The 18411-nt window shown below is 39.0% G+C and overlaps 1 long non-coding RNA gene across 2 annotated transcripts in view; it reads right to left on the bottom strand.

The window, feature by feature from the left end:
* LOC137149476 (uncharacterized) overlaps positions 1-10193 on the bottom strand; it is a 71359-nt gene extending 61166 nt beyond the window's left edge. For both annotated transcript variants that reach the window (XR_010918785.1, XR_010918784.1), the window contains exon 1: positions 10049-10193. This is a non-coding gene — a long non-coding RNA (uncharacterized lncRNA). The remainder of the gene's footprint in view (positions 1-10048) is intronic.
* Positions 10194-18411: the final 8218 nt, after the last annotated feature.

The raw sequence follows: 18411 nt of genomic DNA, 5'->3' as shown, positions 1-18411 counted from the left end.
AAGTGTCCATGATAACTTTCATATCTTTCGTAAGTAACTAATTCCACAAAGGACATGATCAGCAGTAAGATGGGTGATGCTGTCTTGCAGTGATGTGACATCACATATGTTGATAGGAAGTTATGATATAAAGATGGTTACACAATGTCAGGTCACTATGCTGTGAATATTTTGCAGCTTTCTATGACACTGTTCAATGGCATAGAGACTCTCCATCTGGCAAAGGCTGAGCCCCACTGCTGTACAGTTATTTCTTGGTGTCCAAATGCAACTTCAGAAATATACCAGCATTATAGCTAGTTACAGTAGTTGAGTTCTCATCATTTGAATTAAAATGTCAACTCTGTCTCTAATTATTTCATACCATCCACTTCTTGCCATAGGAAGTCAGAATGTGGAAAATGGAGGTCAGTGTTATGGGAAAAGAAATTTGCTGATAATATGGAGAATTATTAAAAAGAAATATATTGTTCTGGATTTTCAGTATCTTAAAGGATATCTTTACCAACTGGTAATAATGAACGATGTCTTCTCCTTTAAATGTTTACTTCATTTAGCAGAGATGGTGGCAGTGAGGTTTATTTTTGTAACTTTTAGCTACAAACAAAAGTTTTTAAATGCAAAATATTTGTTTTAAAATTAAAAATCCAAACTGTTATTTATAATATTTCTGTTGCTGAGGGTTTTTGGACCCAGAAGTGAAACACCTTTATCAGAGAAAATCCTAATAGGGAGACATATTTGAGAAAATCTCTGAACACACCTTTGTTGTAATATTTAAATTTTCCCTTTCAAACACCCAGGAAATATGCAAACTCAGTTCTAAAACAAAAGCAGAACTGATGAGAAACTTTAGAGGGCAGAGCCTTAGCTGGTGTAAACTGAAATAGCTACATGACTAATGAGTTATACCAGCTGAGTACCTTGTCGTAAAAGTTGATCTCAGGGTCATAGAAGAGACCAAAAATGCATTGCTCTTTCAGTGTTTAGAAAGTTAGCAACAAATGGTTTATATTATTTCTAAATTGAATGTTCATTTGTTATCAAGAGTATTTAACTATTGATCAAAAGCTGTAGAGTGCTGTAAACAGCACATCATTATTGCAAATAGGAAAGGTAACCATGGAAAACTATATTTTACTTATTTATATTTGCAGTAAACATAAGAAAAAGCATCTTCCCCAGGTTCTATGCATCTTTGACACAAATTAAAGATACAATTGCATTAAAAAGTAATTCAGGAGCTTTGTCTTGCCTCCCAAACCAGAAAATAACCATACAGACATAAAACAAATCCAAGTGAAAGCTCATCCTCAAGTACCAGGCCTTATATCTCTTCCCAAGAGTCTTCATAAATAGATAGGACTTGGAACACACCCTGAAGCAGTGTTTCTCAACCTTTTTTGTAGCAAGTACCCCCTAACTTCTGAAAATGTTAATAAGTACCCCAACACTCAATATTCCACGGAATTTTATATTTACAGACTAATGTGAGTGATATGTTGGAAGAAGGGCTGAGTATACAAGGCCTTGATATGACAGATGTCAGCTCTAGTGTGGGTAGGGTTACCACCTTTACACAAGGGGTGCACAACTCAAGTATGTAAGTGGGCTAGAGGTGATGTCGGCCAAAGTTAGGAGGCTTTGAGCGGCGTGGCAATGCTGGGGAATATAAAGCGCTGCACCAAATTTTTTGCCATAGATTCGAGAGGAGGAAGGAGGGCGAGAGAGACAGGAAAAGAGGGTAACTGGTGAAATCTGGGGCTGTCATAGTTGTCAGTTTCACTCCTCAGCTAGAGCAGTGAAATTGACAAGTTTTCTGGGCCCTGGGCTTTGAGCCAGGGAGGGGGGCAACTGCCACCCAATCCAAGCTGGGGCAGAGGAGGCTTCCGCGCCAGCTGGGACCCAGGGATGTGGGCAGGCAGCTGCTGCCTGTCTTCAAGCCGGGGCGCTGGAGGCTGTCCCTTGGCTCAGAGCTGGGGCGTGGGTGGCTGCCACCCAGCTGCAAGCCCAGCTCGCCAGACTCAGGAGGCTGCCACCAACCTCCCACCTGGGAGCTAGGACCCGGTGGAAGCAAGAGGCTGCTGCCTGCCTCTCGCAGAAGCTAGTGGCTACCACCTGCCTCCCAGCTGGAAGCTGGCACCAGGCAGGAAGAAGGGGGCTGCCACCCGACTCCCCCGGAAGCTGGGGGCTGCCACCCACTTCCCACCTTGGAGCTGGGACCCGGCAGGAAGCGGGCAGCTGCCGGCCACCTACCCCAAGAGCCGGCGGCTGCCACTCACTTCCCAGCTGGGACTGGGTGGGAAGCAGGCTGCTGCTGCCACCCAACTTCCCCAGAAGTCGGCAGCTGCTGCCCCCCTCCCCTTCACTCAGTTTTTCCCTGGGTACTCCCTGCCTATGTCTTGCATACCCCCAGGTTGAGAAACTATGCCCTAAAGGTCAGTGGATCTGGACTATTTTGGACGAAGGAGGAAAATAGGTTCCAAAGCCAAAAATCACTGGAATAAAAACAGTCAGCAAGTCACTGACTCAAACTGACAGGGCTCCAGCTCAGGTACCACTTTTGACTACAGCACTAGCAGTATCACACAGGCAAAGAGGCCACCCCTGAAGTCTTAAATCATTCAGGTGTTTAGAGGTTAAAATTAACACCTTAAACTCTACCTGGAAACAAACAGGTAGACAGTGCAAAACATGGAGCACTGGCTGCTGTCATGTACTCCTGGCAAAAGGCACTGCTAAATATGCTTGCTGTTCTATTCTGCACCAGCTTCCAGTTCTAGAAATGGTTTCAGTGACGGGTGAAACTGGAAGTGGGTTTGATATGATTTTGAAAAACCACATTGATTACGATTCGATCTTGCAAAACTGAAACTAGAAGTGGTCTGAGTCAGGCTCCCATCCACGCCAATAAAATGTTCTGATTTGGGTCCATGTTTAATAAAAGTGAAGGGCTAGGTCCTCCGTCATGGTAAACTGATAGTTAGTGGAGTTGCACAAGTTCACCTCAGCTCAGAATCTGTCCCTATGTCTTTAAAGAGGTAGAAAATAAGGAATGTTAGGGATATATTTCTGGGTGACCTTTCAGGGCACCAATTATAAAACCCCTAAAGCCTGTTTTATAAAACAATTTTAGACTTTTTCTCCTTCATTCCCTTCCGGTAGCAACTTAAACTCAGATGCCTGACTGTATTCTAATCTCCTATTGTTATTGATTATATTACCCTTTTTTCCCTAGACAGCTTTAAAACATACACATCTTGGCGGTTGTGATGCTTAGTTTGGAAATTGGTGCAGGAGGCTCTTAGCCCCCTTCCAATTATATCTTGTGAAATGGACTCTCTGGAGGTTCTCAATGAAATGTTCTTTCATTATCGCTCAAATTACATCTTCAGGTTTATTGACAATAATCCTGTAGCTTGTAAGTTTCTGATGTAAACCAGCCTTCACCATCAGGGCTAAGGCATACAAGGGAAGTGTATGTTAAAGAATTGTATTGCAAAAATTGTAAAATTCCATCTCTGCAGAGTGCTATCAAGCAAATGGCTATCTTACTGCATAGATCACTGTTATAATTTTGGAAGAGATAGGCTTATTTCTCATGCAGCAACATTTGCGAGATGAAGTGATATCCTTTGTTGATTTAATGATGGGTTATTAGCTAAACATTGATTTACAAATTCATTTCAAGAATAAATGAGAGAAGCCAGGTTGTAAGCCTGACTCTAGCAGTCATTTCAATGGCTCAGTCTGATGTATGGGGTATTCATGGGTTTGCATTACGTGGTGGCTCATTTATAAAATTCTGTTCAATATGGGGGGTGGGAGAAGAAGCATATACAGCAGATGTATTCAAATCAGCTTCTGGAATGGACTTTTCATCTACATTCCCTGTCTTATATACCACTTGCAACCATCGTCCCACAAAAAACCTCAAACACAAATGTCTATGTTGAGCTCGGCTACAATGGGTTTAGTATGGTTTGAATTCTTGCAATTAAACATGGGCATGTGAAATGCTGGATCTCCTCTAAGGGAAGGGTTACTTTGTGAAACTGTTAAAGGCAATAGGTAACTTGTATTAGAAAAGGGCATTTATCTAATCACAGAATCATAGGACTGGAAGGGACTTGGCTAGGTCATCTAGTCCAGTCCCCTGCATTTATGGCAGGACCAAGCATTTTCCAGACCATCCCTGGCAGGTGTTTATCTAACCTGCTTTTAAAAACCTCCAATGATGGAGATTCCACTACTTCCCTAAGCAATTTATTCCAGTGCTTAACTACCCTGACAGTTAGGAAGTTTTCCTAATGTCCTAAACCAACTTTTCTGCAATTTGAGCCCATTGCTTCTTGTCCTGTCATTAAAGGTGAATTTACTGTAGCTCAGGTGCTTTACTTTTACAAATAAAAAGTTGGTCCAAATTTTTGCAGTTGGTCCAAATTTCTGTCTTCTTTTACACAATTAGTGTTTGTTATGCACAATTTGTGTTGAAATACTGTATGCTTCCCAGGCAAATGCTTGGAAATATACAGTATACGCCAGATTTTCAGTGGTGCAAAACAGATTTACAGCAGGTTTATGTGGCCAACTGAGGAAACCCCTTGTAAAAGGGAATCCGCAAGTGATTTAGATGTGGTATAACCTGCTTTACATCCTCCACCCCTTTACACAACCTAGTGAAAGGGGAATGGCCACATTGCACTTATGCCCCAGCTACCAGAGTGCCCCCCCTCAGGACCACTTCAGCTTGAAGCAGCCCTGCTCTGCTCTAAATTACTTCTTGAAAATGGACTGGTACCAGAGAATCTGAGAGCTGCAAAATATCCTATAAACTCCTTTATGGAGAACGCCTTGCAGCTGTATCAGATGCTGAATGATCAATCTTTAGGATTTGCCATTAGATGTCCATTTTCCCCACCCCAAAAATATGATTTTAAACATAATCAGTGTACGGGGCTAAAAACTGAGCTTTATGAGAGTAAAAAAATTGGCTTATTAACATATATTCTTATAGAAAGCTACAGTAACAAGAGGATTAGGCAGGTCAATAATGGAACAGTTAGCCAATCAATTGAAAAGATCTCTTCATTTACCTAACTGGATAAAAAAAATTAAATTAAATCCATTTAAATCAGGGATAGCTGAGTTGTAGGAACCTAACCTGACTTCTTAACTTGAGGTGCACACCCACTCCTTGATCTCTCCTCCTGAGGCATTTCTGAACTACTTTATATGTGGTAATAAGAAAAGAAATAAGGAGAACTAGTTCAACCCAATTTCATTAATCAGATGTCTTTACACACAGAAATTGGGCCGGGAAAGACATGTAATTGATAACATAACTAGATTTTCAGCATGCTGCCAATACCCACCAGAGATTTAAATTTGGGAAAACAAGACATTCTGCACTTACCAAGGTACTGTGGTTTACTGGTTAGCATCACGACGTACAAGTTGAAAAATCACATTGCTAAGCTGGCATGCCATCAGTAAAAAAAGTTCAGACTATTTCACGAATAGGAGCCAAACGGATCATCAAATAACATTGAAAACAAGATCACGGCATCATGACGGTTTCCTGAATGTGATTCAGAAAGGATTTGTGAGACTTGAGGAATACATCAAAAGCAGTGTGGACCATCACAGGAGCGTGACTATCAATTGAACAATATTGCATAATATGATGCCATTAGAATTAGACTACTCAGGTTGCAGGATTGCTGTTTATTCAAATTTACAGTCAGTGTCTTTGCTAAAGCTGTAAGCTATTTCGTTTTAATTAAGAAGTTAAAACAAAAGTTATTAATTTAAAGGTCAGCCCACTCAAAGATATAGTGCATGCTTTTAAAAATGTGTTTTATAGACAAATGTTTCGTAATGCCAATGGAAATCTGTCTACTCAGAAACTTGCAGAGATTGATGTTTGATTACCACGACCCTAATTAATCTGATGCATAACTTTAGGCACACTTATTTTCATGCCTCTCTTTAAGTGCATATTTAAGTGTCATGGTTCATCAACAACTATGTTATTATTCAGTTGGCTTATATAACATATTTGTTATGTGGCTCAATGTATCAGCAAAGGGACACATTTATAAACTAGTCTGTGGATAAACTAGTCCGACTGGCTGTCTAGGGACAAACATAGCATAAAAGTTTGCTAAACCAATCAGAATGAAACTAATCAATAATGATATATTGACCAACTATCATTCTGCTGCAGAATAGAAGGATTACAGCTAGAAGGATAGCCATTTAGTATAACAGAAACAAAGTAAAAGGGTATTGTTACAGAAAGAAGTTCCCCTCTCTTAGAAAATATTTTAGTTTCCTAAAGCAAACTTTATGAAAAGCCTAGGAATAATCATCATGCATTACAAGCTTAAACTTTTCTAAGCATCAAAAAATATCACTTTAAGTCATTTAAAACAAATTGGAATTATAGAACTTAAGACTGAAAAGGTTTATTAGATCATATCTGCATCCCATTGTAGGAGCAAAATTTAGTTCCACCCCTCTCCAAATGCAGTGTAGTCTCACACAAAAATTCTACCACTCCAAGATTTAGAATAGTGAATACCAGTGAAACTGGTGATCTGCCTCAAACTGGTAAAAACTTTTTTGGTTTTAGATATTAAATTGATGCTATTTTTTCCTATTAGTCGTAGTACCGAGTCCATGTCTGAAGGAGTACAATTCCTTCATTTGCTGTTTAACTAAGGCTATGTCTACACTGACGGCGGCAAAGTCGTCTCTGTCAGATCAACTTATCTGGATCGACTGAACGGTCAGTCTAAAACCACCTCAAGTGGCGCAGTGCAGTGAAGATGATACGCAGAAGAGAAGCACAGAAGTCGACGGGAGTTACGCAAGTTCTTTGCGTACTTTGCGTAACTCCCATCAACTGCTGCTGAATCGCCGAGGTAAGTGTAGACCAAGTCTAAGAAGACGGATGGATTTGTCAGCCTGCTACCAATATTATACACGCTACACACTGTATATGATCCAAAATAACCCCCTCTGTAGGTTTGGCAATATTAGTAATTCAGATAAACAGTAACAGAACATAAACCTGAGTGAAAACTTTCTCCCAAAAGTTAGCTCTTCCTAGGGTTTCCCTGCAGAACCTCTTCTATTCCATCACCTACTTCTTTTATATCCTGGTTGGAGTTAACCTGGCTGGCACTATAACTCAGCAGTAACTAGACTGACATTTGACACAGAATTCAAGCACTTGATACCAGGATGTCTGAACAGAAGAACTGTGCATCCCTTATTAAGTATCTTAAAAGTAGGATGTTCTTTTAGAGGAAAGTTAAACGTTAGGGCTTGTCTACACAGTTTTAGTTTGAAATCAGTATAGTTAAAGCAAAACAATCCTTTGTATGGATTTAGTTATACTGGTATAAAGGTGCTTACACTGATATAGCTTATTCCCATATCTTTATTGGACTAAGCTATGCTGGTATAGGGAACCTCTGCATCAGTATAACTGCACCCATACTGAGGTGGTATAGATTTAGCTATTTCAGTTAGGGAAAAAAAAAAAATCACACCCATAAGAAATAGTTAAATCACCACAAAAACTGGGTGTGGACCAGGCCTTAGAAGTCAAAATCTTAAAAGCTTTACGTTTTTAATTCTTGGAGATGTATGTTTAACAATGTATATCAGCAATCAATCATGAAAACAGACATTTTGACCCTAAAACAGAAATGTAACGTTAAAAAAATGATGGTGAGTGGAGCTATACAAAAGCCTTGTATAAATAACTGATATGGGATAAAGCCATTAAACTCCAGGTACTATGGGTCTGTTTCTGATCACACACTTCTGTAAAAAAATAGTTATTACCCTGTAGTCAATGGAATTAAACCAAATGTGAAAAAACCCCACCCAGGCATATGTGGGGTTAGACTGTACTTTTAAACCTCTAAGGGAATCTAGCCTGGGAGATTAATGACCAAAGTTCTTATCTTTTGTATTAACTGACCAACATATGAAAACTGACTTGGTTTCAATCCACGTACAGGTGTCCACATTACCAAAAAAACCCACAACACCACAACCATCTTGGCAGTCTCTGAAAAGATCAGAATCAAACTAATCAATCAAACTACAAACTAATCTATTCTCATACTTTTACAGAGGCATTCAATCCAGGACCCATTGTAACTAACAGCTAAATTGGTGCTAGAAATATTGGGAGCCTTAATGTAGACCAGCTGCTGGTGTTTTAAGTACTATAGCACATAAACCTGCTCAAAGCAACAAGTCTACAACTGCAACTTTGCTAACAGCAATGGAACTGAACTGGTCTTAGTAATAGTGGAATATAGGTACGCAATTTCCTTTGTGTACACAAGAGCAGAACCTGCACATGTATGTACACACGAAAGAGTGAGTGAGTTTGTACAGTATGTTACTCTTTGGTAGGGACTGTCAGTTCCTGTATGTTTATACAGTGCTTAGCACAATGGGTTCCTGACTTGGATGAGGCCTGTAGGTGAGATCTCATTAAATAAAATAATAATGCTCATTCTGTGTCAGGTGTCTTGCACTGATTCACAGCAGGGCTTTGCAGTGGACAGGCAGGGAGACTCTTGACAGTGAAAGGTACACTACACTGAAAGCAGAATCCTAATATCTCCCCTATATTGACAAAGATGCATACAACACCAGCTAGCAGTACAGTTCATTTTTAAAAATGTGAAGGATATTTCATACTACAATAGTGATCCCAGTCTATGTCAGCAACAATTTTATGGATTTATAGTTTTGTAGCGATTTCAGTAATAAACCTCTTCATGCTTTTTGTAATAGAGCTGGATCAAAAGAATTTTGACAAAACTTTTTCTGTTAAAAAATGCTGTTTCATCAGAACTGAAATGTTTTGTGAAAATGTGTGTGTTTCAATGAGAATATTTCTCAGGTGAGGGAATGAGTCTATAGCCCAGTGATTAGGGAATTTGGCTGGGTTATAGAAGACCCAGGCTAAGTTCCTGCTTGGGCGCAGGTAGAGCTGTTGGCTACTCTTCTCCCTTTCCCTGATTAGTTTCTGGCCGGCCCTATTTTTCAACCCATTATCCTGCTCTTCATTTAGGTCCCAGTCCTGCAATTTACTGTGCACTGTTAGCTTCAGTGAGGCTCTACATGGGCTCAGCAGTCTGGCTGCACCCAGCAAATTATAGAATTAGGGCCCAGGAGAGAAAAAACATAATAAAACTCAATGTCAAACTCAACCTGTAGGCTCCAAAACAATTGACTTTAATCCAGCTAGAATTGATTTAGCAATGCTTAATATTAATACTTTTTTTTCCTGTTTGCATGTGTCAATATTTTTTAGACTCTAACTGAGCCATTTGAGTTTATTATATTTTTGACCAATTTGGTAGAGCATACAGAATATAACGAACTACTGAGCTAGAAATACAGATTGCACTTGCAAATCACATACATTTCCATTACAATTTCTTTACACTATTCCTCCCTGTCACAGGGCAAACATGCCCACTCCCGTTTGGGGCAGGTTAGGGGTTGCTATAGCCCAATGACTGTATGACCCGACCCCCTTGGCCTCAAGGGGTGCAGCTTAATAGCCAAAGTCAATGTGGCTGTTCTCTCTCTCAGAACTGTATGGCTGCCCTATGGCAGAGTCAATATGGCTGCCATATGGCAGAGTCAATATGGCTGCCATATGGCAGAGTCAATATGGCTGCCATATCCCTCAGGGCAGGTGTGGCCCAATGGCCGGTGTCAGTAGGATGGCCCTGGTGCACAGGGCAGGCATGGCCCAATGGCCAGTGTCCATAAAGTCACCCACCTCTGAGGGATAATGTGGCCTATTGGCATGTTGGGGAAGTGTGTCACCACCTAGTGGTGTGTGCCACCCAGGATCAGGGGCTCAGCCCCTCCCTGCTCCTCCAAGCCCCAGCCCAGAGCCCTGGCACTGGCAGGAGTACTCACCACTAAGGATCCTCCCAAAACACACTTCCCAGTTCCCAATTGTAGCAACATTTAACTCCTCTAGGCTACTTCCTACCCTGTCTTCCATGGAGATAATCCACTATTCCCCAGGTCCTCCAGGGTCCTCAAATGGTGCAGCTCCTGGCAGCTTGGTCCCTTTTCTGGGTTCATCCAACAGCCTGGAATCTGTCTGCATCTCTGCATGCATTAGATCTGGGTTTGGAGCCTGTCACAGCTCCCTAGAGAGCCAGCAGTCTGCATCATCTCCCTTCAGTAGCCAGCACCAACTGAGCTGCTTGGCTCCCTCTTATATCCAGTTTCCAGCTGGAGCATGCCCAGAAGGGGCATGGTGGCATGGCCTTCTCAGCCCACAGGGTTGAGTTAACCCTTGGAGAATCAGTGTGGTGCAAGCATGCCCCATCACACTCCCGAAAATATCATTAGCCTCTTCTTCCCAGTAATGTTTTTGTAGATGCAAGTCTCTTTTTTATTGATACTCTTTTTCCAATACTCAAAAGATATTTCAATTTCACTTTTATTTCTGTGTTTGTTTTTGTTGTTGTTTTTTCCTCAGCCTGGCGCTCTATACTGGTACCAAAAAGTAGGATTTACCTTCTCAGGAACTATGGGACTAAAATGCACTATGGTTCTCCTCCTTAAACTTCTCTTTGTCTCTCCTTGTGCCAAGTCCACTCATAGCTTTACTGTCAGCATTAAAACCTCTCTCTGGGTTGCAATGGAAGTATAAATAAACTATATATTTCACATTGTTCTTGACATCCTCCCAGACCCAAGTGTAAGGTCTGATGTTGGCTAACTCTGTTTTCCAGCAATTTTTTCTGGAGGTGGGCAAAGAAAAGCTCATGTTACTATCAGTCCATCAGGTCCCCTCCCTCTGGGTGACTGATCAGCACCTTCCTGCCAATTCGATTAATGTGCACCTAGGACATGGAGCACAGCAAGAGTCGGAGGCAAGTAAGGCCAGGGGATGACAGCCGCAATGTGGACTTAGAATATACATTCCTCAGGGGAAGAACTTTTAAAATGTATTTTTAAAATATTGTGGACACCTACATTTCAGCAACCAAGTATTTAAAAATAATACCAATCTGCTTCGTTTATTTTGTTTTCAGAAACACAGGGAAGAGTTGTCCACCTTGCAGCATTAATTTACGAACCTCCGAATATACAAGTTAAAAACAATACAGTCTTAGAAATCGAGTAGATTGCCCAGTCAGTTCTCAGACAGCCTGTGCTTCCACAACACTATGCTCCATAAGCCTAAGGTCTGCATTTGTTCTTGAATGTCAGATTGAAATGAAGGCCAGCTCCAGTAATTAGGGAGCTAGGCTGGGATTTATAATATCTGGATTCATTTCCCAGCTCTGCCACAGGCTTCCTGTGTGACCTTGAGCAAGTCACTTAGTCTCCCATTTGTAAAATGGGAATAACGGCATTTGCCTACCTCATAGGGGTGTTGTAAATATACAAAAAGCTTCCTGGTATTTTACACACTATTGGACTCAATTCACCGCTCAGTTCCATTGACAGTACACTGGGCACAAAGCTAACAGTGGCAGGAAGCTGGGTTGGAGCAAATTACAGCAACAAGCCAGTCCCTACTGTATCTACCTTATGATGCTTTCTTATGTACTTCATTATTTGAAAACTAACCTGTTTGCACAATACTAAACTAAATAGGTCAGATCCTTAGCTGGTACTAGTCTAGTTGCCATTGATTCCTCCACTCTGGATGATGTAAAACAAATACCAGACAGATACTGCTATGAGGTTTTCTAGTTTCATTATTAACAATTTGATCACAGAGTATGGCTACTGTACCATTTAATTTCTATCAGCTCTTACTGAAGTTCATAAGGTTTCAAAGCTGTTTTTGTTACATTACATAGCTGCATTTATCAGGGTAAACTTTTGATTTACATTCCCAGTGCTCAATGCTGAAATAATACACTAGTAAGCATAGAAACTGTTAAAATAAATAAATGCATCCATAAGAATTGCTAAAAACTTCACTATGAAAACATTGCTCCAATAACTATTTAAAATATGGGTATCTCCTGTACAAAGGTGTTTACTATATTACTTTTTTTTTTCAAATTTCACAAAGCAGTAACAGCTCATATTTGCTAATAAGTCAATCTTTCTTCTAGACATCAAAAGATGACCTCTTAAGACCCAAAGATTTATCAAGCCAGCAGTTTATTCCCTTAGGCCACCATCTTCAGCCTCTTCCTCTTCCAGTCACGTCTATTGAAGGACTTTGCAAACCCCCAAGAGGAAATGGACTAATCTACTTCTTTCTAAAGAACAGGAATGACGCCTTTACTGATTGTGCTTTGTCTATGGAATAAGAAAGCTAATAAAGGAAAGAAGACTACATCTATTTGTGAGGGATTCAGTTTAATGTTTGTATTTTAAGGGACATAGAGTTAGCGTGCTGTAGCTGTCAGCAGCTAAGGAGTTTGTTGACTAGAATCAGAGAAGAATGAATCATTACTAAAGAATGATGTACGCATATTCCAAGGAAATGTATTTATCTTTGTATTTTCAAACCATAAGAATTATTCCTGAATTGAAAAAAAGTCAAAGGTCTGTTTGTATAAGCAATGTAGACTTCACACTTTTATTACTTTATTATTTATTCTATTTTTCAGTCAGTGTCTCTGTATGCACAAGCATGTGGGGTGTATACACAGTGAGTGAAAGTATATGTAACATGTACATATATCTCAGTCAAACATTTTCATTATCTACTTAATTTCCCAGCCCATCATATCCAATTTAAACATACGCAGATTGATTTTATACACATTTGTGGATTTTATTAAATTCCCTTTATACCAATGAAACCACAGTTTCTATAGTAACTGATGTATTGTAGCTTAAAAGGAAAACAGAGAAGTGACTAAAACAAAAGCTGAAAAAAAATACTTTGATTAACACAATATGTATCATGGGGAGTTCTATAAGATCTTCCTGTGTGGGAAAAATCCATCTTATTCAGTTCACTTTGCTATTTGTGAGTAACGCCACCTTTGCAAACTGAGGACAAATACTAACTTTATAATACCTGTATATTCTGTGTGGTTTATCCTTAAATGTTTGGCTGAGAGGTAGTTACGTGAAAGGAAAATGGCAAGCATTTTTGTTGCCCTAACCAGTCAATATATAAAACTACTTCCCTGAAGAAGAAGAAGAAGAAGAAGAAGAAGAAGAAGAAGAAGAAGGTCACATGATCTTGTTTAGGCAGTTGGATAGGTTTGCTTTTTTTGGTTATGTCCCAAACTCTCTGTTGACCTTCCTGTTTTTCTAGCTGACTGCTAAACACTTTTCCTCTGCTTTTTTTTCAACAAAAACAAATTTTGTAACCCTTCCTTCCCATCGCTCACTCAGTTACTTCCACCTTGAGATTTTTGTTTGAGTCATAGCAGACAGCATCTAATTTTTAGGGTCTCATTATTGTCCCTGCCAGCTGCTAACATGGATCAGAAAAGGAACCACAGGGAAAGATGAAGATCATCCAACCGGTTGTCTTTAAGTTGATTTCTGAAACTTCTGCTGATCCTATCACCCTAGGATGATGGCACATTAAAACACATGAACAAACAGTACGATCACTCAATAAAAGGTCTGAACTTTCCCCAACTGGCCAGGATTACTAAATACCACCTCTCTCACTCTGTAACCCAGACACACACTGCCTAACCTCTTCCCTCTTCAAAGCCACGGAGGGAGGAGTAGCTTTGCTACATGCCTTTAAAGTGAGCGGTCCTTGGCTCTGTTGTACCAAAGGGGGAATTCCACAAGTTTTATTGTAAAAAGCCCTTCCCCAATAATGCCCTGCCACATTCCATCCCAATTAAGTCAAGGGACTTTTAGGTTGAGTGCCTCAATTGAAATCGATAGCCATAGTACCATAAGAAAAGAGAGGTGATATAACAAACCATCAAGTTCCCTCCTAACCCTTTCTATGAAAACAATAAACACTAATAATGCTGTAGCAATGGCAATGCAATGTGTATAGCACGCAGCAAGGAAATCACATTTTAATAATTTTACTATACTGTAGATTAAGTTTCAGGAGTATAGGATATCTTATGTTATAAAAACACTGCGTCACCTCCTGAATGCCAACATTCCCTGTGGCTAACTAGTAGTTCTTATATTTCAAAGCTAAAGATTGCTTAGTAAAGACATCTGGAAACACTGGATTGGAAGCAACTGTTCTTACAGCCATCTATCAATCCAAAGAGAAAAACAACAGCCTTTTGAAAGACTTGTTTTTTCCAATTTGAATTCAGCTGCCACTTCTTGTGCTGCTTATAGGCTTTTCACACTCCCACACCAATGTCTGAGGTATAGGGGTACAACTTTGACAAGCAGCTAGCCAGCGGTAGCAACAATGGCTCATTTGAGACCAACGGAACTCACCTGCTCTACTCAGTGGCTTAACCATGAAGTACACAAATTCTTGCCACCCTGGAGCTCCACATCACCCTTGAAAATACATTCATAACAGGACATGGGGTTCCACACCAGTTCTTTATTTGTCACATAAAGAAAAGTCATATGTTATAGTGAATGATCAAGGGCCCTATCATCTACATTGGACTGATAAGAAAACAGTATGTCAGAAATAACAAAAATAATAATAAAAACAATAATAAAATATCATCCCAGCTTTATGAATAGCAACAGAAATTAAACAAAGGGCTTTGTTTGCATTATCCCCCTGCAATTTTGCTCAAAATGAGGTATTTCTTATGAATACACACCATCATGCATATTAGAACTCCACAATTTAGCTTCAGGAGTTTGTTTTTTAATTAACTTGTTTGATTATCTGGAGAAGTCTGAAAATCTGGCAGAAGGACTTGGTATTACTCCAACTACAATTAAAGATCAATTCACAAAATAATAAAACAATGTTCCTTGGTGTTAGGGAAACAAAATTTACTCACGAAAGTTCCATGCATCCAGAGGAGCTTTCAAAGAAAATTACAGTATAGAAAGTTTGTTATGTCATAAACCCTGTTTTTATTTGCTACCTAGGATCCCAGTTACTAAAACATATATTTTAGTTTAACCATCTGACCACAACATCTGTTACCTGTTGTTAAATTCTGAACCTTGAAACCTCCCTCCTTTCCAAAAAATTCCTACTACGTGTTTTACAATGTACAAGAGGCATAAAAGTACACAGCAGATGTTACTTAGTATTGGACTGCATGACTTCCCATTGTCCAAGGCTGCAAATCTTCTTTTAATTCATCACAGAACATAAGGATGCTTCTATAATCCAGTCTTTAGCTAAACTATCTAAACGGACATCCATGGCTTACAAATGCCCTGCAAAAATCCTCTTTTCTGTTTTTGTTCCCTGATAGCAGCAGTAAATAAAAGAGCCAATTGCTGTGGTCCTCCTCCTAAGTAACTCTCATAAGCCAATTCTGTACATCCAGAATTATCCCATTGTAAAGTTGGATTGAACATATTGTTTTGCCCACAACTCCTATGTAATAACTATACTGTACAGGATTATGTTTGTTACTTATTATGTAATAGGAGATGGATTCAGACATTGGTGAGGCATGGCTTGTTTTTAGTAAAGATTCCATCATCATGTGTTGGTTTTGCAAAGACAAAACCAAAGCATAATCTGGTTTTGGAGTTTATAAGAATATAGATTATTTCACACTTCTCTGTTGTGATAATGTCAAGTTAAAATGAGAATGTTTTCCACTTCTTTTTATAATATTTGAAATACATTCCTGTCCTACTTCTAAGACTGCAAAGGCAACCATATAAAAATTGCACACTTCTCAGGCATTGTGGCCTACAAGCAAGAGCTTGTTTGAAAACAGCCACAACAAAGTCAAACTATATGTTGAAGCAAATTGGAAGTCAGCATTTCAATTGCCTTCAGGGAAAAAGTCCAGATCTGCTCCTACTAGTCACTATCTCTTTTCTCTCTCTCTTTATCCTTGAGGCGCTTGACCAATATCTCGGTCTTCACACCTCTTGCCATTGGCATACTGAAGAAGGCAACCAGAAACATGAGGCGACATCCTGTTCCATTAAAGTTAGTAGGAGTTTTGCCATTGATTTCAGTGAGGCCAGGATTTCACCCCAGTGGACTGAAAAAATAAAATGTGTTGGTGAAACTCTGAAATTGTGATGCCTTTTGTTTGCTGTGTATTGCACTTTTCTAAGCATTCTCATTGTGTAACAAGTACAGCAGCCATTTTGTTCTCAGAATTCAGTGCAGATTTTCAGAGACACACATTGTGCCTTTTCATGAAGGCTCTGCTATTTTCTTCTTCATTTGCTGTTTTAGAGCTTCATGAATAATTAGTAGCAAATCATTTATTCATCAACGTACACCTTTTTTTCTGTTTCTGAACAGCACGGCATGCTAAACTATGTTAATTATATAAAGTAATTCATGGATATTTTTCAGTTAATGTGTATTTGTCTTCAGATTATTGATGAATAATGAATATTCTAAATTTGAAATTCATGCTATGTTGGTGAATTAGACACGTGTTATGGGGCTGTTTTTATTCAATGACTGGATGACTTAACCACCAAACAAAGTGAATTTTGTATTCCATGTTAGAGTGTAAAAATATATAAATCAAAACTCAAGCTGCTGTTGGCTAGTTATACAAATATTGCAGAATTCAAGCTAAAAATGCAATTTTCACAAATATTTATGACAGACATAAATTGACAATGTAACAAGAAACCGTTTTAGAGGCCTCTGCAGTTTTTTAATCACAAAACCATAATGGTCTGGGGAGAGGAAAAATACTGATAGATCTATGGAGATCTAACAATGACATCTACGAATGTTTTTAGGGAAAGATTCTCTAACTTCATCCCTCTTACTCTCTTATATAATAATAATTCCAAAGAAAAACTAACCAACTAATCCAGAAAACAGAGATCAGTGAGGTTCTTCTTGTTGTTTTTTGATACTTTTGTCAATACGAATCTCAAACATCACCTACAACATCGCCTCAGTCAGAATTTGAAATGGAATGCTTACTCTATCCCCAGCTGAAATGATCCAAGATTGTTATAATGGCTGGGAAACAGCACTTTTGCTTTGTAGTTGGATTGCTATAATCATGTGGTAAACCTCACACAGGAACATCTGTGCTGGTCCCTTCCATTATTATGGATATAAACATCACTGGCATCTCTTCATGATACAATTAAAATGGCCAAAATCAATCAGTTTACCAGCAATGCACATAATACTTAACATCCTATTAGAGAAGCACCAAAGTGATTTAGTTTAGGTGCCCAGAAGTCCTAACGTAGTTAACTAATATGTATACCCCTAATATCAGACTGAACCTGTAAAATGAAAAATAACCATTATGCAGGAAAAATACTGGAAATCAAAGCCTCTTGCCTATTCATCTGGCACCTTTCACCAAGTCTAAATTCATGTAATTTTTAATTAGTAGGAGTGTATATGTGGTGTCCAAATAATTATAGAGCAATAAGAAGTGACCATTAAATAGAAAGTCTCACAGGCTACATTTATGCAACCCACATGTCAGTGCTGAGAAGATGACTAAATTCTAGCAAGATTAGATTCATGAAACATTACTTGACTTAAAGGTCTAAGGGCTGCTGTTTCTCCTTTTGTAGCTCCAAATTAGATTCTGCTGCTAGATGTGGTTGCTTCTTGTAGTAAGATCTAAAGTTAAATTGAAGCTGAGTTGAATCCATTCTCAATGCAGCATATCTCACAGCTTGCCTGCAAAAACCTCTTCCTGATGCCTCAAAAAGAGATTTTTTTTTTAGGTCAGTGAGAACCAGCTACAGTATTCCTCCTAAAGGATTGTATTCGTCAGACTATCATTGCTTTATGAGATTATTTTTATTAAATTTTAAACAGAATTGTTAAAATGTGCCCAACTTTTTATTTTTTACTTTGGTGGCCGATAGGAATATTTTTCCCTAAAAATCACTCCTTTGTTAACATCTGGTATGCAACAAATTTTTCAACTTGATGAAAAACAACTTATCTAGAGCTCAAAGTCCTTAGGCATTTCTTAACATTTGCATTAGTTAACTGATAAAACATTAAGCTTTTCTTCATGGTTCCAAAATGTCAATAAAGATGTCCTATACCCAAAAGAACACTTCTGAAACAGAATACAACTGGCTTTCTGGTCAGAGAGACAATTTTCCTCAGGGGCCCTGTCATTGCTTTAACACTAATCTATGACAAAAAGGCCTTGTCAGATTCTTATTGCATTTAAGAAGCTTTTGGTGAGATTTGTATTGATTTGGAATAAGGCAACTGACAACATTGCAATAAATTTTTACTACTTAGTACTGATCAATATGGATTTTTTCAACCTTTCTGTGGAAAATTGCTTTCTATTGCTTCACATA

Source organism: Emydura macquarii, unplaced genomic scaffold (assembly GCF_026122565.2).
Source record: "Emydura macquarii macquarii isolate MOO-44397 ecotype Brisbane River unplaced genomic scaffold, CSIRO-AGI_Emac_v2 contig_75, whole genome shotgun sequence".
In the NCBI taxonomy this organism is placed as follows: Eukaryota; Metazoa; Chordata; order Testudines; family Chelidae; genus Emydura; species Emydura macquarii.
Note: the sequence above shows the minus strand (reverse complement) of the source record. Positions and strands in the feature narration are given on the sequence as shown.